The 27,931-nt window shown below is 48.1% G+C and overlaps 1 pseudogene; it reads left to right on the top strand.

Annotated features, from left to right (window-relative positions):
• Positions 1 to 27,931, top strand: part of LOC143786293 (FAST kinase domain-containing protein 1, mitochondrial-like) — a 98,780-nt pseudogene that overhangs the window by 44,534 nt on the left and 26,315 nt on the right.

The raw sequence follows: 27,931 nt of genomic DNA on the forward strand, positions 1-27,931 counted from the left end.
ACCATAACCCCTCCTCCGTTTTCAAATTCAAAAAACTCTTCCCCTCCCCTCAGATCCTTTAACCTTATCACCCCCAGCAGTCCTAAGAAGCTCATTTACGTCGCACGTTCCCCTGTCATGGCGGCCTCCCCTAATTGCCAGGGGCCCAGTACGGCCTTTCTTGACAACGGGTATCCGTGACTCCTGTGAGCTTCTAGTATTAAAACCTTCACCTTACCTCATATTACCCCTGACAAAAACAGCCGCCACCCCATTGTCTAAGAAGAAACAGAAAACGCCATTAAACACAAACAATTGGGTTGGATTAATTGGCCACAGCAGCCGTTTATTAACATTTAAACATACAAAATCATGAAACAATAAACCCCGGAGGTGGGTGACCCTCGAAGCCCGAAACATATGTCCAACATTTTTCCGCCAAACGTCCCGCCTATTTTGGCCTTATATCCGCCTTACCCCCAGCCGCTATGCACCAGCTCAGGGGCAAACTCCACCCGCCAGGCCAAACCCGTACACCTGTTTTTGTTCCCCTACTAATCCCTTCCTGGGATTATCTGTCCCCCTTTGACCAATTTAAAATCACCCCGGGGAGTCCAGGACCTATTGAGATCCCCCCCCCCATCCATCCGCCATTTTCCACTTCCACCAACTTCGAGGATCACCACCCCATGCCACAAACATAAATGCCCTAAAACCTTAGACATTTATGTCCCGCCAAACCTTCAAAGCTGTTTCGATGCCCTCCTGGATCGCCAAACACCACATATCGGTACCAACCGCGTTCAGATGCACCCCATCCAATCTCCAATAACCTCCCGTACCGGACTCCAAGTTGACGTGCCGCACCACTACTGCTCCGTTCCTTGCCATGAAACGCGAAACAGCTTTGTTCACCTTAATCCGTGCTTTGTTTATCCCCTCCAATGACCTAGCACCCCGCCAAACCTTCCTCGGGACGATGTCGGACCACACTACCAAAACCTTAGGAAACATTGCCCACAACCTTAACAAATCGAACTTAATGTCTTTTATAAGTTCTCTACAAGGCCTTTCCTCCCAAATGAATAACCAAAATTTGCGGAAACTGATCCCAGCGCACAAAACGGTGAAACTCAGGTAAAAATTGGCTCCACGTCATTCCCCTTTTTCCAATCAATCGTAAGGTTGCCACGTCCCGTGAAAAACCCAACTGCCGACCATCAGGACGAACCGCTGCCCTCTCTGCCGCCCAGAACACGAATGAATGTCCCATAATCCAAACTAGCCTTGTGCCGTGTTCTGTAAGAGAATAAAGGAGAACATCTATCAAACTCAATACAAAAAAGACCCCGAAACATTGGAACCATGCGGTTATATCAAACTCGGGCGAACATAAGATCGGAATCTCTCCGATTCCCACCGCCCGATTCGTTTAACCACCTCATCCCCCAAACCTCTCCTGGCCGCCTCCGTCGCAGCCCCAATACGAAATGAATGCCCGCTGTATTTCGCCGGTGAAATTCCCCCTAACTCCAAACACTGCCGAAATATGGAAACAAACTGGAAACGAGATAAGAAAGAACCATCCGCATGAACCAACAATGGGTCAGATAGAACCCCTTCTCTTCTCAGCAAGTTACTCACACAGATTACCGGGCACAACGGACAACTCGGAACTTCAAATAACACTATTTTACAACCTTTACCGGTAACGTCCGTTTTTGATGACCGAATAAACACAACCACCCTATCTGATGAAACATCCACGTCTTCTCTCCTCAAACCCCCTCCCCTGTATCTGGAAGGGCTAACCAACTCCCCCAAACGAAATGCTCCGAAAAAGGCTAACGAAAAAGCCGCATGGAACAACGCTACTTCCCATTCTGAGAAACAAACAGAACTCAGGTGCCTACCAATTATTAACAACACTTCAAAGGAAACAGGTCGTCTGTCGTCCAACGACTTCTGCCCTTTCTTCCAACCTCTTACTAACTGCGCAACCAAAAAGGATTTCGTCTCATCCCGCAAACCTCTGGCCTTGAAGCCAAATGCTAGACCGGCTAGGAACTTACTCATCTTGGACACCGACCAACCCGACTCCCATACATGCCCTAACAACAACAACAGCTTATACTCATCGTCCATACCAGCCCCATATGACCCCTTCCAATTCTCCCAAGTGCTCCAAGCTTGATTGTATTGCAACCAAGACCTATCCGAAAGTGATCTAGCAAATAACTCCCCTACAGCCCGAAGGGCAGGTTCCACAGTTCCGCTGGACAATCCTGGCCCGCCGAATCCAAGCAAGGTCTCAGCCCTTGAGACTGATGCCACTGTGGATGGAAAAAGACATTATCAGCGTTAGTAGGCATGGTTGCCTTGCCATCTGCTACTATCCACAAATTAAACTTGAGGCCCAGGAACACCAGATGCTGCAGTACCCTAACCACTTCCGTAGATGCTGCCGATAGTGTGTTGATGGCTTCCACAACGCCCACATGTTCGCAAGAAAAACGGATTTTTTTGTTCATCACCATTCCGCCCCAAACTGACAATGCCACTACTCGAGGAAACAATTGTAGCAAAACCCGATTTTGCAACAAGCCGTGCTCACGCCACCTAGGTGGCCACTCCGCTACTACGCTCTGACCGCAATATTGCACATTGAAGCCAAACATTTCACTCACGTTAACGCAAAAACCTGAATCCACCGCATTCTCAACTGTTTGAATCCAGATGGATCTGCCATTATAGTCCTCCAAGAACAGGGCCCATATCTTCAAGTCCTACTTCAAATCTCTCGTCAATCTGATGAAGTGCAGAGGAGATTTCACTCCCACCGTAGCCAAAGACAAACGCCGACAAAATGGACGGCCCATCGGCATAATCCTGCAAGCAAAGTTCAGCTTGCCCAGCAAAGATTGTAAATCATGCAGCGTTATCTTACGCCGTGTACACGCTTTCTGAACTTCTTCCCGAAACGCAACCACCTTGTCCTCAGGCAATCTGCATTCCATCGCTATGGTGTCAATTTCTATGCCTAGAAAACTCAGCGTGGTCATTGGCCCAACAGTCTTTTCCGCCGCCAAAGGAACTCCAAATCCCCGAGCTACTCTCTCCATTGTGTGTAGTAAAATCGAGCAAATTGCAGACTGCGGTGGGCCCACAAACATGAAATCATCGAGGTAATGTAAGCAATTACTCAAACCAGATACATCCTTAACGACCCATTCTAAGAATGTACTAAAAGCCTCAAAGTAAGCACATGATAGCGAACAGCCCATGGGGAGACACCGATCAATGAAGAAACCTCCGTCCCAAAAACACCCCAACAAATGCATACTCTCCGGGTGTACTGGCAACAGGCGAAAAGCCGCTTCAATATCCGTCTTCGCCATCAGAGCCCCCCTACCGCATAGCCGCACCAAATTCATTGCTGCGTCGAACGACATGTAAGAAACCGCACACAGTTGAGGGTCAATCCCATCATTCACCGACAGACCTTTCGGGAATGACAAATGATGAATAAGCCTGAATTTGTTAGGTTCCTTTTTTGGAACCACTCCAAGCGGTGACACTCTCAGATTGCTGATCGGAGCCACTGAAAAAGGTCCTGCCATCCGTCCTAAATCAACCTCTTTTTTTAACTTCTCCGAAACTACATTAGGAAACTGCAATGCCGACTTTAAATTCTTTTTTGACAAACCAACAACTTGCTCAATAAACGGAATTTTGAAGCCGTAACCAAAACCCTCCCTCAACAGTGACGCTGCCGCTCTATCAGGGTATCTATTTAGATACACCTCCATCGCGTCCAGTCGCACCGGCGTCTCCCCTTTTTTCAGCAACTTCCCCGCCTCTTGTTTTCCCACCTCTGAAACATCTGGTTGCCCCATGTGTGCCCCCACAAGTTGAACATTCGTGCTTGAACTTACACTTGCTCCCAAACCTACAGGTCCCCTCATTAAAGGAAAAACACAGTCCCTTCTGCATTGCGGCCGAGTGTCCCGACTGCCCTGAACTCCCGGCGCCCCCATGAAATGGCTGATTTCCCTGGCTTGTTCTAGCCGGTGCCATAACCCTCATCCATAACGCAATGTCCTTATGGTCCCAACGTATGCTCGAGCGGACTGCTTTACGCTGCCTAAATTGCTCGTCATATCGCAGCCAGCCTTGCCCTCCATACACCCTATAAGCCTCACCAATTGCATCCATGTAGCAAAAGAGACCGGAACAATTTTCCGGTGCCTTTTCCCCTATGACGCTCGCCAATATAGCAAAAGCTTGTAACCAATTCGAAAAAGAACGAGGGATCAGACGATACCTCTTCTTTTCCTCGTCCTCTTTTTTTGAATCATCTCTCCGTAACCTATCAAGATTGAATCTCTCTAACGGTAGCAATGAAAAGATATCCACATAGTCCCCTTTCCAAATCTTTTCTTTCACCTCCCCCTTTAAATGTGACCCCAGAGGCCCCTCAAAGCACACGTATACCTCGCTCCTTGCTGAATCGTCCAAACGCACTGCCTCCTCGTTTTCCTTCTCTTTGCTAGCCCCTGCGCTCTGAGCCCCGCTTCCCAAATCAGCTGACCCAGACCCCCTTTCCGCATCATTGCTGCCTCCCCCCCGACGCAGCTGAGCCTGTCGTACCCCGGCCTCCACCCTGTGAAAGCGCTTCAGTGTCCGATAGCAGACCCACACCCGTCGCCCTTTCTGCGCTCCCTAGCCAAGCCGCTGTAGGTGACCCCACCCCAATAGGACCCCCGTACCAAATTCTAGCCAAATCTCTAAGGCCATGTAAAATTAAATTCATCCCCCCACTAGCCCCCCCCATAAATGCCTCCCGGTCCCTAACCTCATTAGGAGCTAAGCAGGGGTTAAATATAGAAAATTGCTGGCTCTCACCTGGCTGCCTGGGTGCTGTGAACCCAGCAGCCGCAGATCCTGGATCCTGATGAATGAGTGCTGGCTCCATGCTGGGTCTGGATACCGCTGGCTCCGCAGCTCCCGGGTCAACCTGCCTCACCAGCTGCCCACCGCCAGAAGCAGGCAAACCGGCGATAGTGGCAGGGCCCCTCGGAGCTGCCGCCGCTGTCCACAGGGCGCCGCCATCTTGGGGAGGTCCTGAGTCCTGGATTATAGATGCAGAGCTCCAGGATGCGGCGCCATCTTGGTGAAGATCCTGGTCACGTGACGCCGAGCTCCCTGCTGCGGCGCCATCTTGCCTGAGACTCCGGCCGTGTAACGATGCTGGAGCACCGCTGACAGAGGCAGCCGGCTGCTGCCCGCCTCTCACCGGAGCCGCTGCCGCTGTGTCCGGTCCCCGGTGTCCGTCCTGCGCCACTCTCCTCTGCGCACCTGAAGACAGGCCGGCCGATTGCCGGCCGCTGGATCTCCTCCGCATGGGGGCCCGTCCCCTGGCTCCTCGCGCTGCTCCACGCCGAGCAGGGCCAGCCGGGCTGCTCGCACCTGCCGCTCCCGGTCCTGAATCCCGACGCCTCTGTGCTGCGGGGGGGGGAGAAACCCGGCCCCTGTTGTGGGTCCCGCCTGGAGGAAGGATTCCTCCCAGCCTGTGGGCGCGGGGCAGGGGGAGTGCGCCCGCCGGCCCTGGCTGGAGGGTCCCCGGAGGGGCTCCTAACGCGGCGCCGGACCCGGGGGGTAGCCTCAGGGCTTAAGCGCGCCGGAGGGCGGGAACTCCGCGGCCAGCGTCCTGCTGGAGGAGCGATGGAGGCTCCGGCTACTGTCCCCTGGAGCAGGCTGGAAACCGAAGCCTGCAGCCAATCAGCGCCCTGAGTGCCCGCTGCGTCCCTCAACTGCTGCAGTAAGGCCTCCACATCCATCGTGGTGAGTACTCTGGAGCTTCGTCTGTGGCCGGTGAGTACCCAAAATGGTTGCCCCACTCACGTGGCCGCCCCTTTTTATAAGGTCCCCCCCCCCTGACCATAACCCCTCCTCCGTTTTCAAATTCAAAAAACTCTTCCCCTCCCCTCAGATCCTTTAACCTTATCACCCCCAGCAGTCCTAAGAAGCTCATTTACGTCGCACGTTCCCCTGTCATGGCGGCCTCCCCTAATTGCCAGGGGCCCAGTACGGCCTTTCTAGATCAGAAACCAAAAACAACTCCACATTAATGCGACATTTAACCAATACACACATACTGTAAATAGAAAGAAAGAAAGAAGAGGAGAAAGGGGGTAGGTGATAGATTCACTAGAAGGGGAGGGTTCGGCTTATCGTAAAATAGGTGCAAGGGATTTAGAGGGGGGACATCGACACGTTCATTTCTGGATTAGGAAGAGATCCAAACCTCTAAAGAGATTTCTAATTGTTAATGAGAGCCAAATACTCATCACTAGATCTGAAAGATTTCCAGGGGACCTATGTTGTGTGGAATTTCTCTTGTGAGAAAAAAGTGAAAGCAGAAATTTCTTCTATATAGTATAACTGGTCCACTTTGTTGACCCAATCCGAAATGCTCGGGCAGTTTTTAGTCAACCAGTGGACTGGGATAAGAAGCTTAGCTGCTGATAGAAGGAAAGCCAACAGGGATTTATTTTTATATTTCGAGTTGTCCCCCTTCCAGTTTAACCCCTTCGCGACATGCGCCGTACATGTACTGCGCATGTCGCATCCCCTGCTTTGATGTGCGCTCCGGCGGTGAGCGCACATCAAAGTCGCGACATGTCAGCTGTTTTGAACAGCTGACATGTGCGCGCAATAGCGGCGGGTGAAATCGCTATTCACCCGCCGCTATTAACCTGTTAAATGCCGCTGTCAAACCCAGACAGCGGCATTTAACTACCGCATCCGGCCGGGCGGCCGGATATGACGTCATCGCCGACCCCCGTCACATGATCGGGGGTCGGCGATGAGTCAGGAAGGTAACCATAGAGGTCCTTGAGACCTCTATGGTTACTGATCGCCGGTGGCTGTGAGCGCCCCCCTGTGGTCGGCGCTCACAGCACACCTGCATTTGAGCTACATAACAGCGATCTGATGATCGCTGTTATGTAGCAGAGCCGATCGGGCTGTGCCTGCTTCTAGCCTCCTATGGAGGCTATAGAAGCATGGCAAAAGTGGGAAAAAAAAGTTTTTAAAAATGTGAAAAAAACATTAAAAATATAAAAGTTTAAATCACCCCCCTTTCGCCCCATCCTAAATAAAACAATAAAAAAAAAAAAAACCTACACATATTTGGTATAGCCGCGTTCAGAATCGCCCGATCTATCAATTAAAAAAAAGCATTAACCTGATCGCTAAACAGCGTAGCGAGAAAAAAATCCGAAACGCCAGAATTACGTTTTTTTGGTCGCCGCGACATTGCGTTAAAATGCAATAACGGGCGATCAAAAGAACATATCTGCGCCAAAATGGTATCATTAAAAACGCCAGCTCAGCACGCAAAAAATAAGCCCTCACCCGACCCCAGATCACGAAAAATGGAGACGCTACGGGTATTGGAAAATGGCACTTTTTTTTTTTTTTTTTTTTTTTTTTTTAAGCAAAGTTTGGAATTTTTTTTCACCACTTGGATAAAAAATAACCTGGTCATGTTAGGTGTCTATGAACTCGTAATGACCTAGAGAATCATAATGGCAGGTCAGTTTTAGCATTTAGTGAACCTAGCAAAATAGCCAAGCAAAAAACAAGTGTGGGATTGCACTTTTTTTGCAATTTCACCGCACTTGGAATTTTTTTCCCGTTTTCTAGTACACGACATGCTAAAACCAATGATGTTGTTCAAAAGTACAACTCGTCCCACAAAAAATAAGCCCTCACATGGCCATATTGACAGAAAAATAAAAAAGTTATGGCTCTGGGAAGGAGGGGAGCGAAAAACGAAAACACAAAAACGAAAAAGGGCCGCGGCATGAAGGGGTTAGGCCGGCGTCACACTGGCGAGTTTTACGGACGTAAGAGCGCAGAAACTACGTCCGTAAAACTCGCATAACATACGGCACAATTATTCTCAATGGGGCTGCTCCTATTAGCCGTATATTACGGTTCAGTATTATACGGCTTTCTACGGCCGTACAAAATCGCAGCATGCTGCGTTTGTCAGCGTACTGCGCAAAAAAATCGCCAATGAAAGTCTATGGGGGCGAGAAAAATACGGATTCCACACGGACCAGCAGTGTGACTTGCGAGAAATACGCAGCGGTGTTAGTGAAAAGTCGGTAATTCAATTGCCGGCTTTTCATTTCTCCTGCACAAACCCGACAGGATATGAGACATGATTACATACAGTAAACCATCTCATATCCCCCTTTTTTTTGCATATTCCACACTACTAATGTTAGTAGTGTGTATGTGCAAAATTTCAGCGCTGTAGCTGCTGAAATAAAGGGTTAAATGGCGGAAAAAATTGGCGTGGGCTCCCGCGCAATTTTCTCCGCCAGAGCGGTAAAGCCAGTGACTGAGGGTAGATATTAATAGCCAGGAGAGGGTCCATGGTTATTGGCCCCCCCGTGGCTAAAAACATCTGCCCCCAGCCACCCCAGAAAAGGTACATCTGGAAGATGCGCCTATTCTGGCACTTGGCCACTCTCTTCCCACTCCCTGTAGCGGTGGGATATGGGGTAATGAAGGGTTAATGCCACCTTGCTATTGGAAGGTGACATTAAGCCAGATTAATGATGGAGAGGCGTCAATTATGACACCTATCCATTATTAATCCAATTGTAGGAAAGGGTTAAAAAACACACACACACATGATTGAAAAGTATTTTAATGAAATAAACACAGCGGTTGTTGTAATAATTTATTGTTCTCTCAAATCCATTTGCAGTCCCTCGCTTGGCAACATAATAAACGCACAAGATACATACCTTCTGATGTACTGTCAGGTCCAACGATGTAATCCATTTGAAGGGGTTAACTAATATTACAAGCAGGAGCCCTGCTATAATGCAGCTGTGCTCCGTGCTTGTAATTCCCCTGCGAATGAATGAAATGTAGGTCATTGACCTACATTTCCTTCATTCGCGGTGAGGCGCCCTCTGGTGGATGTTCTCATGAACTGCAGCCTGGGAACTTTTTCCCACGCTCCAGGTCATATGAGGACATCCACCAGGGGGCGCATCACCGCGACTGAAGGAAATGTAGGTCAATGACCTACATTTCATTCATTCGCAGGGGAATTACAAGCACGGAGCACAGCTGCATTTAGCAGGGCTCCTGCCTGTAATATTAGTTAACCCCTTCAGATGGATTACTTCGTGGGACGAGACGGTTCACCAGAAGGTATGTATCTTGTGCGTTTATTATGTTGCCAAGCGAGGGACTGCAAATGGATTTGAGAGAACAATAAATTATTACAACAACCGCTGTGTTTATTTCATTAAAATACTTTTCAATCATGTGTGTGTGTGTTTTTTAACCCTTTCCTACAATTGGATTAATAATGGATAGGTGTCATAATTGACGCCTCTCCATCATTAATCTGGCTTAATGTCACCTTCCAATAGCAAGGTGGCATTAACCCTTCATTACCCCATATCCCACCGCTACAGGGAGTGGGAAGAGAGTGGCCAAGTGCCAGAATAGGCGCATCTTCCAGATGTGCCTTTTCTGGGGTGGCTGGGGGCAGATGTTTTTAGCCACGGGGGGGGCCAATAACCATGGACCCTCTCCTGGCTATTAATATCTACCCTCAGTCACTGGCTTTACCGCTCTGGCGGAGAAAATTGCGCGGGAGCCCACGCCAATTTTTTCCGCCATTTAACCCTTTATTTTAGCAGCTACAGCGCTGAAATTTTGCACATACACACTACTAACATTAGTAGTGTGGAATATGCAAAAAAAAAGGGGATATGAGATGGTTTACTATATGTAAACCATGTCTCATATCCTGTCGGGTTTGTGCAGGAGAAATGAAAAGCCGGCAATTGAATTAGCGGCTGTTCACAGATATCGCACTGAATGAAATCTAAATACAGAATATATATATATATGTGTCTCAATGACATATATATATATATATATATATATATACTGTATATATGTTTTAATGAACATTTGAGCACATAAATCCATTAGATGTCGGTTTTGCAAGCCTGCGCGAAAATATCGCAGTACGGATGCCATACGGATTACATACGGAGGATGCCATGCGCAAAATACGCTGACACACCCTGCCTACGGATCACTATTTTGGGAACATTTCACCGTATTTCGGCCGTATTACGGCCGTAAAATACGGACCGTATTGTCTTACGCCGAGTGTGACGCCGGCCTTAAAAAAATGAGTGTCAGGGAGGGTGGATGTAGTAATTTTGCATATTTTAGTTATATGTTTTAATACTTCTTTCCAAAACGTTTGTAGTATTTCACAAGACCACCACATATGCAGAAAAGTACCAACGTCTTTAGTACATCTCCAACAGGTTGGTGAAGAATTAGGATACCAAAGATGAGATAGAGTTGGGGTAGTGTACCATCTAGTGACTATTTTATACGAATTTCCTGTACTCTTATACAACTAGATGGGCCATGCGAATTTTTGTAAATTTGATCTACCTCCCAGTCCTGAAATTCAGTATCAAGGTCTTTTTCCCAGTTATGTATGTAAGCTCTGTGATATATGTGATGCAGTAACCCCTGTAACAGGTAGGGGGCGCTGCATGGTCTCCCCGGAATCTGCACGGAGTTGTATTGAGGCCGTGAGAATTGACCTGCAGTGATGTCAGGATCACGTGACCAGTCCATGTGATCCATTACTGTGGGTGTGGTTACAGGTACATAACGTGACCAGAGTGTGGGTCACATGTTCCTGTGTGGTTCCAGTGTTTGGACCTGAAGGGTCCAAGTGCAAAATCCCTGAGGGAGTTCCTGAGGGCTCGGTGTGTTCCTGTGTTGGAAGCCTGGGAGGAGGCTTCCTGGAAAGCACCTGCTGGCGTGGGAGGTCCTAGTAGGAGGACCGGATCCCGGAGCCGTGCACAGTGGAACTGGGGAAGCTGGAGTCCTTCGGTGAGGTCTGGACTGACTAGTGTGTGCCGGCCAGGCAAGTTGGTGATCCCTGTAAGGCAGCTTACCCGGAGGTGTGGACTGGCGAGGAGTCAGCAGGTGGAGCCGGAGCTCCCGTCAGGTATCGTACAGGCCGTAGTGCTTGTGAAGTCTATGAACTATGTGGTCTCCCTTGGGAACTGGTTAAGGGAGGACCAGCGTGTTAGTGTCCGTGAGGCAAAGCCGTACACTGAAGTGTTAGAAGCTGCAAGTAAATATTACCAGTTGGTGCCTGTTGTGTTTCATGTTATGAACTGTGCGTAACCCGGTTTATGAGGCTTAATAAACCGCATGGACTGCTTTGTTTTATAAACCCGTGCCCGTGTGCTTGAATATCGCGGCCAAGTGAGTGTCCCCCAACACTCTCAGTGAGAGAAACCTTACAATTGGTGGATAATTTTGGCAACAATCCCGCTAGCACACGTGGAGTTAATTGCTGTGGCAGAGCCACGAAGGTGACAAGCGTCTAGCGGTAACTCGGCGGGGTTACGAAAGTGACAAGCGTCTGCTGTGACTCGGCGGGGTCACAAAGGTGACAAGCGGCAGCGGTGGAGCCGTGCAGAGCCGTGTGGAGAGTAGCCGTGGTTGCAGCGAGAGGTTCCACAGCAGGCGGAGCTGTAGTGGCTTGTGGTTGGCAGCACCTGGAGGTGCCGGTTGTGTGTGACTGCAGCGGGAGCTGTGGCGGTACCAGCAGGAGCTGGTGAAAGTGACAGAGAAAAAAAAAAAAAAAAAAATTCTTTTTGTGCAGACTCTTAAAAGGCCAGTACAAGCCCAGAGACATTGGGGTGTACTGTGTGAACTGGGGCCTGAGTGCCGTGGGGGAGTCCACGGGGTGTATCCCAGGGAGGGGAGTATCCCTAATAGTGAGCGGTGGCCTAAACGGGGATGGTTGCCCAAAAGGGGGCGGAGACCCAAAAAGGGGCGGTAACCCGAATAGGGGTAATGGCCCAAAAAGGGGTGGAATCCCGAAGGGGGGCTGAATCTCGAACCGGGGTGGTATCAAAAAGCGGAGCACTTGCCCAGAAAGGGGGCGGAGCCAAAAAAGGGGCGGCAATCAGTGAGGTGTCACGACTGTGTCCTTTTTGGCTGGATGGAAAGTGTGTGCAAGGGTTGATAGACCCGGGGAGAGAAGCGTCTGTGCTGGGAACCCGTCCAGGAGATTCTGTGTCACCTGGCGACACTGAATATCTCCAGGTAGCCACTATCTACATTGTCGCAGCGGAGGTTTCCACATACCATGAGGTGGTTGTAGACCCGATCTTGCCGTATCCTATGGTAATAGGACAAGATTTGGTAGCACTGTGGGAAAAGGCTGAAGTGTTTGTGGATATAATGTGGATGTCAGTTAGTAATGTTGAGAAGGCAGGCCTGACCAGAGGGAAAGGTGCGACTGTCCAACTAACTGACCTGACGTCACCTGAAGTGTGCCACAATACGACTGATAGTGGTCTGCTGGATAAAACACGTGGAGCTGACACCCAGACAGAGAGTGACTTGCAGGGTCATCAGACTGTGGGGTGTGACACAGATTCTGGGGGTGACTGTGACAAATCATGGCCAGTAACAAGCGCATATGCCCTGGTGACGGGTGGAGGACGGGGTCCAGGACCTGTGGTAACGGGTGGAGGACGGGGTCCAGGACCTGTGGTAACAATAATTAATAACAATAATAATAATAATTAGTAACAATAACAATTCAATACAATTAAATGTCATAAGGACTTCAAAAATGGCGTTATTAGACGTAGGCGCCACGAGCTAAATTTCCAGCGCTTTGCCTTTTGCTGATTCGTCAGACCGCTCGCGGTCGGTGGCCAGTAGGAATCGCTGGGAGAATTTAGTTGTGATTTTTAAGAGTTTTAGACGTGTGTGAAAGAAATACTGCAAAGTTAGAATGCTTTAATAAATAGAAGTGTTGATACTTTATTATTATAAATGAACAAAATGCAAAGAGAATGAAAAAGAAGGAAATCAAATCAGGATTCGGCATCCTTCGAAATCGCATCAAAGAACGTATTCTTCTGTGTACACTCGCACAAAGTCATGGATGATGTAGGATTATAGCCGGGTGTATAAACCATTATACAAAGCGGGGGGAATGATCATCATTTACATAGGAAGGTTAAAATACAGTCGTTGACTGAAACAGAAACAGCTGTGTAGGAGGCTTAATACTGGGCGAAGAACAGCCGAACTCTATACAAAGGTGAGGTTGTGGAAGACAGTTTCATGTTATAGATCTTTCACCATTAAAGTAGAGAGGAGTGCAGTGGATCCCGGGCGCTGCTGCTACTAAGGTTAATCCTCAGGTATGCTTAAGGGAGGAGTAGGTTCTACGCAAACATTTTTATTTATCCTCTGTTCCGGGATCCACCTCACTGATCTTTCCTTTCCTTGTTGTGTCCTCTTTCCATTTGGTCTGCATACGGCGGATATTGGATAATATCTAACTCTTTACATAGTTGTGCCGCACACAACCTGTTCAGATGAGCGACCAACCCTCTGACTTGCCCTGACTAGTGATGAGCGAATATACTGGTTACTCGAGATTTCTCGAGCACGCTCAGGGGTCCTCTGAGTATTTTTTAGTGCTCGGAGATTTAGTTTTTCGTGCCGCAGCTGAATGATTTACATCTCTTAACCAGCTTGATTACATGTGGGGATTCCCTAGCAACCAGGCAACCCCCACATGTACTTATGCTGGCTAACAGATGTAAATCATTCAGCTGAGGTGAGGAAAACTAAATCTCCGAGCACTAAAAAATACTCGGAGGACCCCCCGAGCATGCTCGGGAAATCTCGAGTAACGAGTATATTCGCTCATCACTAGCCCTGACCTGTTGCCCACAGTGTTACACAGGGAGCACCTCTTGTATTTTCTCTCTTCAGGTCTTTCACCATAGGCAGACCGAGCCATGGTCTTCAGCTGAGGACCATAGTTGGATGTGAGACTAGTCTGACTCTTCTTGGTATTTTGCAGCACTGCATCAGGTGATTCGCAGTCGTGGGACCCGTCAATCACCTGCTGTGGCACTTGGACTTTCTGGACTTGGTTTCTCTATTGCTATGGTCCACGGCCGGATCTTTAAAGTATATTATCTCTGAAAAAAATATCACTGGCTGTAATCAGGCAGCCAGGCTCTGATTAATGCTGCCTATTGTTTGGGCAGCATAAATCAAGCGACAGGTTTCTTTTAATGGTAACCCGAAGAAAGCCAGCAAGGATTACTATAAATAAAATGGCTCAGTGCTTTCCTAGCATTCTGTAGGGGTCCCAGTGACTTCACCTCCAGGCAATCGGCATAGGTGACATATCCTAGTTATATACCACCACTGTATAAGGCGGGCTGATTATGATACTAAAGATCACTCTCCTTCTTACTGGGCAGAAGTGTAAGTTTAAGGCTTTAAACATTCCAAAGATATTGCATTATTCCTTCCCATAGCATGCTGGTCTTTGGGGTTCTAGGATCCCTGGCGATCCTGAGGATGGGGCTCTTGATAAAGGGAACGAGGCTTGGCATAGTCCAATCTCGAAATGAGCGGTAGGTGCACATGCTCAACCTCCGCACCATTCATTGTGTATGGGACTGCTGGAAATAGCTGAGTGCTAAGCTTGGTTTATAAGCTCCAGTGTTCTTTTTTGGAGATTTTTTTGGGGTATGAGAAGTTGGGACTCCAGCAGCCAGTAAGTCAACCCTTATCTTTAGAAGAGGGGACGATTTACTAAACTAGAAATCACCCTTTAAACTCACCATGTAATTACATGGATGAAATGGGTCTGACACGTTCTCCACCCGATCATTCAAAGGGAGGGTAGGGTGCGATCTTCTTTGATGTCCTTATGCCTCAATAGGTTTGTTTTTATCACCAGATGCTAAAAAATGCTCTGGACAAATAACTTTAAGCTTCATATTCTAATATACAGGGGTGCATATGCTGGCATAAATGTCTATTCATATTATTATTTTTATACTATGTGGATAGGTAGATGCTGTCCTGCCGGTTGCATGGCCAGAAGGGTCACCAGACCTTACCCAGATTGACTTGATTTTTATTTGGGAAGTTATAAAAAATGAGGTTTGTTTAAGAAAATCATGCACAATTGATAACATTCAACTATTATTTAAACTGTACACCGACTTCTGCACCCCCTGTATACCAATACCATATAATAAGTATGTTAAAATGCTGATTGTATAATCTGTATGTGGAAAGAACACAGCCTTACATATAAGTTGTGGGTCCACTATTATTATTATTCCTTTTTTATCTCTTCCTTTACAGATGGCTTTAATCAAAGTGTCTTATCATATCTTGAAGTAACAAGATCTTCTCCGGAGAGAGGAATATCCACTTTCTAAGAAGATGTTGGAAGAAAAGACATAGAATATTTTTATTTCTCTAAGGTCCTAAGCCTTTCGTACAGTCCAGACATGTTCTGCTGGAGGAGGGCTTTGCCTCTTTCTCTGCGCTTCTTTCAGATGCGTAGTATCAGTTCGGATCCGCTCCTGGATCAGTTGATGACTAGCACAAACCAATTCCAGATTTTTCAACTCGTTGGCATCCATAAGTCTAAGCTTACAGTACATCATGTGGGTTGCGCCATCAATACATTATGGGAGCTTCAGAAGGGGAAGCCGAGTGCAAACGCAAATCATGAAACCGTCCGAAATCACCCGGAATTTATTGCTCTTCGGATCCTGGCAGAAAATAAAATTGACTTTATGAGCGACACCACCCTGGTGAATACGCTGTATGCCGTTATAAGGTACGAGCCACTTGCTCCATTGCTCGGTCCTTATGTTGCATCTCGTTTACCATTGTTGTATTCTGTATTTCAAGGTTTAATGTGGAAGCGCACGACTCTTTGGTGCAGCAGCTGCTAATGGAAGGCTGGAGAAGACTGGAAAAGTAAGGCTGGTGGAATGTTTGATTACCAATCCCAGCAGCCATTTTGCCATTTAGTTGCCCAGCATTAGCTCTTTGGCTCTTGAGGTTCGTCATGCTGTGTGTTGCCCAAAGGTTTTCCGCATTGTATCCCTCTTCTCCCACTAGTATACACGTCATAGCATTTCATTGTAGCATCGTAAACATGAGACAAGATGCACAGCCAGGACAGTGGAGTCCTGCACTTTTGCAACTGCGGACTGGAAAAACGAAACCTAAAAAGTTAGATCAATAAATTACTTTTTTATAAAGAAATCTTTTGGATTTTATCCTATATAACTGTATGGCGCATTGTTTGTTATTTTGTATTTATATGATTGATTGTATGTTTTTACCTGTTTCAGGTTTGAACCGGAGACGTTGTCGAAATTCTCAGTTTGTTTGGAAAAACTAGATCTGGGCAGCAGTCCGTTAATGGGAAAGGTAGCCAATGCCCTGAACACGGGCCTGGAGAACATACAAAATATTAGGTAAGCGGTCACCAGTATCTAAGACTACTGGAAGTGATTTAAAGGGATCCTGTCAGGTCACAGTGGCTCTCTCAGAGCTGAAATAATTGTCTTCACAGTCCTTATGTTTCCAAAGGTAATTTATTCCTATTTACTTATATCTACTACTTCCCTATTGTAGTATAACCTGATATGTTTGGTGATGGGTCGACTCCAAAGGGGAAAACTCCTCCTCAGGATGTGAGTTATCTCTGACCAGAGGTGTTGTTTTCATAGAACTATCCGGATAGTGAATGAGGGCAATACAAATGTGGAGGATATGCATAACTTTATGCTACAGGAAGGGCATGATTTTATTGCTGGATTATGGCAAGTAAATCATCATGTCAGCAGTTTGCGAGTCCTGAGTGACCTGACAGGTTTCCTTTAAGAAGCTAACGAGGAGTGGTCCCCATTGACCCCTTAAAGTGGACGCATCACTGTCAAACATATCAAGTTATTTTACAGCGGAGAGATAGCACATATAACTAAATATACAATAAATTACCTTTGGAAGCAATAGGACTGTTAAACAGTCATTTTAGTTCCGCCAAAGTCGTGGTAAATACAGCTCATGGGAGCAGCCATCTTGGCTCCGTCAGCTCTGCCTCTGGTGTTCTAATAGGACACGCCCCCAAATTCCAGCCTTGTTGTTATTTTTCTACTGAATCTTGCATATGTATATTTGTTTTAATTTCTTTTTCACCCATGGATTTCTATAGGCAGAGACTGGTGCAACTATCCTTCAATGTCATCACCCCACACACTAAATAAAAAAAAATAAATAAAAATAAAACATCATTTTTTAAATGTAAGGGTATGTATCCACGTTCAGGAAACGCTGCGTTTTTGACGCAGCGCTGAGCCGCAGCATCAAAAACGCAGCGTCCAGATGTTCCAGCATAGTGGAGGGGATTTAATGAAATCCCGTCTCCACTGTGCATTAAAAAACGCATGCGTTTTTCCTGCGAAAACGCACATGCGGAGCGTTTTTTCAGAACGCAGCATGTTGCTACTATGAGCAAAACACGCAGGAACACCGCAGGTGACCTGCCAGTGACCTCAGGTGCATTTTTGGTCAGGATTTTACCTGCATAAAATCCTGACCAAAGCCTGAAGCAAACCTGACCGTGGACACATGCCCTAAGACTTCCATTTACTGTCTGATGTTAAAAATATTACTAATAAATGCGTAAGGCAAAATAGTACTTGTCTACAAAAATAAGACCATATTGACCTGTGGTGACACGCGAATGAAAACAATGAAAAAAAAATTCTAGAATGCTGAAAAGGGAAAAAAATTAACGTGCTTAACTGTTTTTTGTTTTTTGTTTTTTTTTTTTAAAAAGCCAAATCTGGAAATGCTGTAAAATAACAAAATAAGTATAACTTCCCTGCTGAAGCCAATGCCGATCCCGCGTTACCTCTCTGCTGATACTTAGAGCAGGGAGATTAATTTGATTAACTTGCTATTTGGGCTCGTGCATAAGACGTATTTTCACAGATGAGTGCTATGTGTAGTTTTCACTTGTAGCGCTCGTAACTATGATATTCAATAGGGCTGTGCACATGTCCAAAATTTATTTAATCTTTTTATCGGACTCTGCGGGAAAAAATGCGGGAAAAAATGTGGGTTATGTCTGATTTTGACCCATCTGAGTGCAGTATGATGGAGGGGCAGAGACTCTGATTCCAGCGATGTGTCACTTACTGGGCTGCTTGCTGTAGTTTTGATAAAGTTCCTGTTTTCTCTGCTGCAGATCTTGCAGTGCTCTAAATACTGAGCTCTGTATAACCCGGCCCACACCTCTGATTGGCTGCTTTCTGCGTAGGGTGTCAGGATAAGCTCACTGATGGACTCTCAGTTAACTCATTTTGCAAGCCACTCTCTATATCACACACTTCATATGTGCTATAGATCACATTCATGATCCTTTTTAATCCTTTTCCAGATACCTGTCCAGCCTTATGATGAAGACATTCCCGGTCACCTCTAAGCGGTTGCAGCACCGACTGATCAGCAAGGCAGAATCCTTAATGGAGGGGGATAACTACATAGATGTGCACAGCGTGCGCCGGGTCGTCCAGTTTCTGTGCCTTATGAAGTATGACTACCAGCCCCTCTTGGATAAATGCAATCAGATTTTTGTGCGGGACAAGAATAAAATGAGCACGGACACCCTTAAAGGGATGTGATGAATCGGCCCCTTAAAGGGATACTACATATCAGCCCTGAACCAACAGAAAAAATCCCGTAATGCAATGATAATACTCAAATAGAACTCGTATTCCCTAATTAGAGGAAGCTCCTGATTATTTTGTAGTCTAATCTAGGAATTCAGTACTGTTAACAATTGCCAAATGTTGGATTTGTAAAGGTTTGAGCTCCTTTGCTCCCTCCAGGCTTGAAGACGACCTTGTCATACTGGCAGATAAGATCCATCACATCAGTCTGGTGTACGTCCTGGAGACCATGGCGGAGGCCGAGTGCAAGAACCCAATCCTCATTCAGAAGTAAGTGGATCCTCTAAGCCGTGAATGGTTTGGAGCTGGATCCTTCCTGTCCAATCTGATATTGTCCATATTATCACGGTCCGGGTACGGGCTGCACCCCGGCGAGGGTCTGCTGACCCAACTATACATGTGTGAGGCCAGGAGATCCTCGGCCAATTCGGTCCGTACCTGGATCATAATATATGGATGTCTGAATCCTGCTATATTTCCATTTACTGTTCAGATGGATGCTGTTGTTCCCTGTAATCAGCTATTTCAGACTCTTAGTATTCTCCTCCTAGCAAATAAGTACTGAGAGGTTTTATTTTTTTAATGTTTTTTTCCTGATCCCTTTGATGTACAGACCGATGAGTCCGATGGTGGATTTCTCCACTCCTCAATGCATGAGCCACCCTACTGAGCATTCATGTCCATGGGGGGAATAGAGTGAGAGCGAGCTGATGGCCAGATGAACGCTTGGCCGACCCTTACGGTATATGGGGCCTTTACAAACCTATGAGCCATTTTATATGGTGCACACTCGACGTTCATGCACATTCTTGAAGCATCTTTACACTGAAACAAGGAGCGTCCACCACTTATTAGAGACTCTGTCGGCCGTTTCCTAACCTATTGATGACACTGGCGCAGTGTGTTGTGTCGTTTTTGCCGTCAAAGTTACAAAAACCCATATGTACATCAGTGGGGCTTGTGGTCTGGGTGAGATATGTTCTGCCACACACGACACCCTGCGTGGGAGCGTCCCTTCTGGATGAGGACGTGGCACGGCGGTGGATGGAGTCTCGTTATGTTGCTTGATGACGTGTGATCTTTTTCTCTCCGTTCAGGATCTGCTCCGCCATCCAGGACAATCTGGATCATTACCATCGCCTGTATCTATGTAAGCTCACAGATGCCGTGGTTTGCCTGCCCTGCCAAAACTATCAACTGTTTGCGGATCTACAGAAACGTCTAACTGCGTAAGTGCAATTTCCATGCATGTGTGGTGAGTAATCGGGTTAAAGGGACATGTGGACGGCCCTATTAGAATGGCGCTGGGTTTACCATGCGGGTAAGACAAGGTCACTATTAAGAATACAAACATATGACTGGTATACCGTGAGGGCCAGGAGCGGACACAGACAGCAGAGGCCCCTGTGCAAGAACAATATATGGACCATTTGCAGCCGGAGAGCTCCTTATAATGCACAATGCCACCTGCTTTGGGGAAAGCAGTGGCCCCCGGACCTCTCGGGCCCCTGTGCGGCTGCACTGGTTGCACCAATGGTATGTCCGCTACTGGTCAAGGTGACATTGGGGAGTCCTCCAGCGTGTATGCGCACAGTGTAACTGCAGAGGCCTGTGCGCGCTCACTGACCGCGCTCACTGACCTCTCTCCTCTGCTGTGGCTGCTCGCTCCACGGAAAGATGCAGAAGTGTGGCGAGCAAGAAGCGTTAAAGAAAGAAGAGGGAGGAAAATCGCATGGCCGCAGCAGAGAGGAGAGAGATCTGTGAGCGCGTGCGCTGGCTCCTGCTGCTACATTGTGTGCTTTCTCCAAGCGAGCGCTGTCAATCAACACAGGAGGCAAAAAAATATCTTGGCCGTGCCAACAACGGACACCCGGATTTTAACATAAATATGCTCAACAATAATAGTTTATTACTACAAACATATGGGTTGTATAAGGACTATTTTATAAGGCTTATTTTAATTAGTAATTTTGGAGTGACACTCATCACAAAGTGTTTTTTTTTTTTGTTTGTTTTTAATAAATACGTGACATTTTTGTTCTATGGACCTTTTATTTTATCTTTTGCCTGGGGAAACCACAAAAATAAAGCCCACATTAATGTGTTTTGAGGGTTTTGGTGGCTTCTTTTTGTTCCCTTTGTCACATGTATAAATGATTTGATTCTGAGATGGTGACTTGTTTTTGGTGCCTGAAATGTCCCTTCCCGTAGCTTTATGAAGACGTCTCATGTCCCATCTATGGTGGTTATGATGACCAGGTCACTGTCGCTGCTGACCCTTACTAGAGTGGATGAAGCCGTCCTTAGAAAGATTGACGACTTCATTCCCCAGTGTGACCTCAGCGACCTGAATAGCATCGCGAACAGCGTCATCCGGTGGTTACAGCCCGTCCAGTCTGTCCAGGCAGAATAAATCCGGGATGTATGAGAAACTCCTCCATAAAGTGAGCCGATACGGACTGGAGAGAGTGAAGAATATGGACGACATTGATCATCTGTTGAATGAGCTGACGTACGTGATGAACGGGCAGTGGCTGCAGAATATGCTGATAGACGACATCCTGCTCACCTGCCAGCGCCTGCTGCACCAGGTCACCTGGAGGAACGCACCGTTTCTGGCGCTGGTTATTAGTTACTGTAATACTCTGTGTCCTCCGGTTCTGGACAAGATCGCAGAAGTCACCATGGAGAATGTCACAAAGGTAGAAGCCCCGTGGGTTCAGATTGGAAGGCCAGTCACTGGCCCAAACTAAACATCTGGTGGCCAAAGGTCTATTCAGTGCGTGCACCTGACAGCTGTCTAGGGGCGGCTTAAAGAGCACCAGTCCTGTGTGTTACACTATAGTACCCCCATGTAATAATTATTCTGGGGCATCTTTTCATTGTTGTTCCTCTGTTATTCCTCCAGGAAATCCTTAAAGGGATTCTCTCATCATGTATCTTTGGTAGCACCCATCTCCCCTGCCTCCCGATTTTTCGCTTGCAATGGGGTAAGGGGACAGGGGACAGTGGTGCGCTCCTAAGGTCCAGATGGCCTGCAGAGGCAGATGTGCATGCTGCTTGTCTGGGAAACTGGACACTTCTGACAAGCTGCAGGAGTGGCTGGTAACCTAAACAATGAGCAGTAAACTATAGAATTAAAACTCCTTCCATTATTGCAAACGGAGAGGATTTTAAAGTAAGAAGTAAATTGTTTTTACAAGCACTTTTGGCCACTATAGATGAGACAATTCCTTTAAATGAAGGATTTGGTGTTACTGTTCTACCAGTCAATACTTGTACTCTTAGGACACAATCAGATGACCGAATAAATTGGACTGTGATCGGACCACAATTCACAGACTGGCCGGCGGCTCTCCCGACCTGAGCGTGACCGCTTCATGTTTTCCTGTACAGCCATCATGCTCAGGTCGGTAGAGCCGCTGGACAGTCTTTGCATTGTGGTCCAATCACAGTCCAATTTATATGGTCGTCTGACTGCGCCCTTAGGTCTCAGACGTCTGGTTTTTTTCATACATGTTCTCAGTGTTTCTCACAGATCAGGTACCTGTAAGAGGGTGAACTGTAGTCCCACTGAGAGGGCACTAGGACCCTGTGGTTTTTGCCTGCTGCAGCAGAGAACAGACCCTGGAAGACTCCCAGAGACAATGTGTGCTGGGGGGTGGGGTCTGGTATCTCGTGTGTAAAGTGAAACAAGGAAGTGAGAGGAGAGAGAGAAAGGCGGGAAGAGAGAGCAGAAGCTGCTGTGAATGTGATATAACCAAGAGACTGTGGATTTTACTGTGAGTTTTTTTGGAGAAAAAGAAGCTATTGAGAGACTTTGCATTGCTAACGTTGTCCTGGAGAAAAGCTAACCTTTTGTTCAACTCTGTGAGACACTTTTGTTGCTAACCTTTTATTTTGGAAGACTGAAACTTCACTGCAAACCCACTACGTATTTGAGAGTCTGTGGAATACCTGTGCATTGATTGGAGAACAAGTCTGACAGATTGCTGATACAGAGACGGACGGGTTGTCGTGGAAGCATTCCTAGGAGCTACAGAAGAAGAGACAATATCGTGAGGCCACTAACTAAGTCCCCGGCGTTTGGGCTCGGCATCCGCCGATCAGACAAGAGGAGCTTGCTGTAACTTATTGGCGCTGAAGATATAGACTGGGCTGCAGCCTGTGCGGATTCCTACCTGAGAGGAGATCCATCTTAAGATACGGTACCATAAGTTATAGATACCCAGGTATCCCTGCTCATAGTGTTTACTTGTTACTTAGAGGTGTATCTTATATTAGAGTTGTGTAAGTTATACTCAGTGTGCCATTCCAGGGGCTCCCTTTATAACACTACAATCAATTTACACTTGTTCCTGTTTAGTTGCCCTGTTAGGTAAATTTCTTACTAGTCTTTGTAGCATACAGTTCTCAGGAGACCTTGGAGTGGCACAGTGATTTCAGCTGCTGCTGAGCTGGTGTATCTTTGGGGTGCATATACTTAAATATTTTCCATATTACCTTTATTATTTTGCCTTTGAGTAAAAATACCGTTGGAGATTTCTGCCTTAGTCTTGGTTTGTGACTCACTGGATCTTATTCGGACCTCTGGTCATTACATTTTTGGCGTAGTCGGCAGGATCCAGTGTTTGTCATGGACGAGGGCGAGGGTAGAAATGACCCCGCTGTATCCGCACCCTCCTCGGGGGTTGGGGTTCCCCTGGCAGCCGCGGCGATTTCGGGAGGGTATGTGCCTGTAGGAGCTTTACTTCAGCACATGCCGAAATACGACGGGCGCAATATGGCGTTGCAAGATTGGGCTGAGAGAATCCGGAGTATTCTGCGCATGTGTAATTTGACCCCCGCGTTACGCGCTGAGCTGGCATTAAATGCACTGGAGGGCGATATTAGACGTATGGTGATGGTGCGCCCAGAATCAGAGAGGGATACGTTAGAAAAGATTTTGGAACTGTTAGAGGGGAGTTTGGGGGGCCGAGCGCGTGTGGCCCAGCTTCGGTCCCTATTCTTTAATCGTCCCCAGAGAGAGTGTGAGTCCTTGATGCAGTACTCTAATATCTTGCAAGAGACGCTGAATGAGATGCAGCGACTAGACCAGGGGGCCATGGGAGCGTTCCGGGAAGTAGACCGCTTGCTCCGGGATCAATTCATCACCGGCTTAGCTAATAGACTTCTCCGGGACAAACTGTTGGAAATGGCCCGGGCTGCACCAGAATTATCCTTCTGGCAGATTTACCGAGCTGCAGTGGAAAGGGAAGAGAAATCTACCCATGTGCCCGAGGGGTCAGTGAACAGTGCCCAGCTGGAAGAAGGTGGGTCATCAGGGTCAGGGGGAGAGGGGCTGGTGAGCGTGGTACAAGCTTTGCGTGCTGAGGTGAAGGAGTTGAAGCTGAAATTCTCAACTGACAGTTGATCCCGCCTCTACCCCCTCACGGGGGCCTCCTGCCCCACCCCCTGGAACGGTGACCCCACAGACGGCCAGGTCGTCCTATCAGAATGAGTCAAGCCCTCGTCCACGAGGAGCAATCACCTGCTGGAAGTGTGGGCGCCAGGGACACATCTCTCGTTACTGCCGGACGCTTGCAGCCCCAGAAACCCCGTCGCCGGCTTTAAACTTCCGGCCGCTGCCATGAGAGGGCAAGCAGCAGCGGCCCCACCCACACAAAGCCCTCGACGGAATGAGCAAGATTTGTTTGCATGTAGTCCAGTGATAGAAGCAGAATTTGAAGGGCGGAAGATGAGGTGCTTGGTTGACACGGGATCCGAATGTACTATAATGCCACTAGAAGTATATGAGAGATACTTCAGTCGACTAGTGATTCCAGAGGATGGCCGAGTGATACGACTGACCGCCGCAAATAATGGTCAACTGTCAGTCAAGGGAATCGCGTGGATGCAACTAAAAATGTTTGGTCAAGAGCTGGGGCAGAAAGGGGTAGTACTGGTGGATCACCCCCCTAGAAGAGGGATGGAAGTGACGCTCGGAATGAACGTGCTGCGAGACTTGAATCACCAGATGTATGCCAGTGAAGGACCCCGATACTGGGCCCGTGCGACAAGACACCGACCCACACAGAGAATTCTACACCGTCTAGTGCTGAGTTGCGACTTGCTGAAAAGTGCGGTCCCAGGCGGCCGGGTGGGCCGGGTCCGAGTGCCATCGAGGGCCCCGATCCTGCTGGGACCAAGACAAGAGGAGCTCTTAATGCTGCCTGTGGGAGCTGCACAGAGATTGAATGGGCTTGAAGTGCTACTTGAGCCCGCCCGAGAGGGTTCCTCATTTGCCAAGGTACATGTGGCCCGGTCTCTGGCGATTGTGAAGAATGGACGAGTGCCGGTCCGATGCATCAATGTTTTAGATGAAGCTGTTGCAATTCCTGCTGGAACCATACTGGCTGAACTGTTCGTGCCGGCAGAAAAGGTGCCGGAAAATGCAGGATTCGAACTGCAACCAGACCAACAGTCATCCTGGACCTTTGCGGTCGAGGTAGGCCGGACTGAGCCTCCTACGGAGGAATGGAATGGTCATGTGATCATGGAGCAGATGGGAGTGGATCGGGAGAAGCTGACCCCCGTGCTGTTGGAGCAGTTGGAGAGAGTTTTGTGGGAACATCAAGAGACCTTTTCCCGACATGGAGAGGACTTCGGGTGTACCCAGATGATTGAGCATGAGATTCCAACGGGGGATACTCCACCCATTAGAGAAAGATATCGGCAAATTCCTCCAGCGCTTTATCAAGAGGTGAAGAGCATGGTGGCCAGTATGCTGGACAACCAAGTGATCCGAGAGAGCCGGAGTCCCTGGGCGGCTCCTGTAGTCTTGGTCCGCAAGAAGGATGGGACACTCCGATTTTGTGTGGACTATCGAAAATTGAACGCCCACACCGTACGGGACGCATATCCTTTACCCCGTATTGAAGAATCCCTGTCGGCCCTTGGTCGGGCCAGGTATTTCTCAACGTTGGATTTGGCAAGCGGGTACTGGCAGGTCCCAATGGCTGAAAAAGATCGGGCCAAGACGGCGTTTGTCTTGCCAATGGGGCTCTTTGAGTTCAACCGGATGCCCTTTGGCCTCGCTACCGCCCCGGGAACCTTCCAACGCCTGATGGAACATTGCTTGGGCGATCTAAATTTTGAATCAGTCCTGATATATCTAGACGACATTGTGGTGTTCGGAACCTCATTTGAAGATCATCTGGAGAAGCTGCGTCAAGTTCTCCGGCGGCTCAAGAGCTACGGTCTGAAAATAAAGCCAAAAAAATGTCAACTGTTACGAAACCAGATTGAATATTTGGGGCATCTGGTGACCCCGGACGGGGTACTACCTTTAGACAGTAAGATCAAGGCGGTACAAGAGTGGCCACCTCCTTGTGACCTGCGAGAAGTGCGGGCCTTCCTGGGCCTAGCAGGATACTATCGGCGGTTTGTGCCTAAATTCTCACAAGTGGTGAGTCCCTTGAATGAACTTTTGAGAGGGACAGCGCTGGGTCCTCGAAATCGCCCCATACCATGGGGGCCCCTACAGAAAAAGGCATTTGATGAAGTGAAAACCGCCCTAACGAGTGCCCCATTGCTGGCCTACGCCCGGTTTGACACCCCTTTTTTGTTGTATACCGATGGTAGTCTCCATGGGTTGGGGGCAGTACTAGCACAGGTGCAGGACGGCCGAGAGCGAGTGATTTCTTATGGCAGCAGATCTTTAAGAGACTCCGAGCGAAATCCGGCTAACTACAGCTCATTCCGGCTGGAATTGCTGGCCCTGGTGTGGGCAATGACAGAACGCTTCGCCGAGTATCTAACAGGAGCTGAGGTGCTAGTCATGACAGATAACAACCCGCTAGCTCACTTAGAGAATGCAAAACTGGGAGCGTTAGAGCAGCGGTGGGTCGCCAGACTAGCCAAGTTCAATTACCGCATTAAATTTCGCTCTGGTCGAGAAAACGGCAATGCAGATGCATTGTCAAGAGCGCCCCTTGGGTCATCAGGGGAAGATGTTGACGAACAACTTGAGGACACTGAAACTCCAGCTTTGGGGCAGATACCTATCTTCCAAAGTGTGGTACACTCAAGTGGGGTGGCCACCGGGATGCCCTGTGTTCTGGGTAAAACATCCTCAGATTGGACAAGAGTCCAGGATGAGTGTCCGGACGTTGCACTTGTGCGCCGTTGGGTACAAAACAAAACCTGGCCCAGTGCAGAGGACAAGGCTCAGTTGTCCATGGAAGGAATGAAACTCCTTCGACAATGGGATAAATTGTGTGTGGAACAAGGTCTTTTGTATCGTAAGGTGTACCTGCCATCGGAGCTGCAGCATCGGTACCAACTGATAATTCCTGTGGGAATGGGTCCAGTGGTCGCTCGTGAGGCGCATGAGAAGGGGGCCCATTTTGGAAGTGAAAAGACACTTCAGTGGTTGCAGCGAGTTCTCTATTGCCCTGAGTTGGGAGGGATGGTGGCCGACGCGTGTCGGCAGTGCCGAATTTGTGGGCTCAACAAAAGCCCTGAGCAGCGGGCTCCCACACAGTCTATTAAGACTTCAGCTCCACTGGAGCTACTCATGATTGATTACGTGTTGATAGGGTACTCTACGTCAGGGTACTCCTATTGCCTGGTGATGACAGATCACTTTACCAAGTATGCTGTAGCGGTGCCGACAAGAGATCAGACGGCCAAGTCAGCGGCTGAGGCAGTGTGCCGACATTTCTTCCAAGTGTTCGGGTGTCCGCAGAGAATACATTCAGATCAAGGGGCCTGCTTTCAGGGGACGCTGATGAAAGAGTTGCACCAGCTCTATGGTATCGAGCAGTCGAGAACAACGCCTTACCACCCTCAGGGTAACGGGGCGTGTGAGCGTTTTAATCGGACCTTGTTGCAAATGTTGAGGTCCTTAGAGAGTCAGCAACAGACATGCTGGCCTGAGTATCTCCCCGAATTGATGTGGGCTTACAATAACAGGGTGCACAGTACTACTGGTTACTCACCACACATGTTAATGTTTGGTAGACCTGGCCGAGACATTGAGGATTTGAACGTGCCAGATCCCTCCTCTGCCCCCCCTCGGACTGCATCCGAGTGGGTACGAGAGCATCGGCGGCGGTTGAGGGTGGTGCATCAGGTGGTGGGCGACCGCCTTCGCCAAGTGGTCCATAGAGACACGCGACCTGTACAAACAGAGCTGTTCTCTCCGGGAGACAGAGTGTTGGTGAGGACAAAACGACGGTGAGGAAAGCTGAGTGACCGATGGGAGGCGATACCGTATCTGATAA

This window comes from Ranitomeya variabilis, chromosome 7 (genome assembly GCF_051348905.1).
Source record: "Ranitomeya variabilis isolate aRanVar5 chromosome 7, aRanVar5.hap1, whole genome shotgun sequence".
Classification (NCBI taxonomy): domain Eukaryota; kingdom Metazoa; phylum Chordata; class Amphibia; order Anura; family Dendrobatidae; genus Ranitomeya; species Ranitomeya variabilis.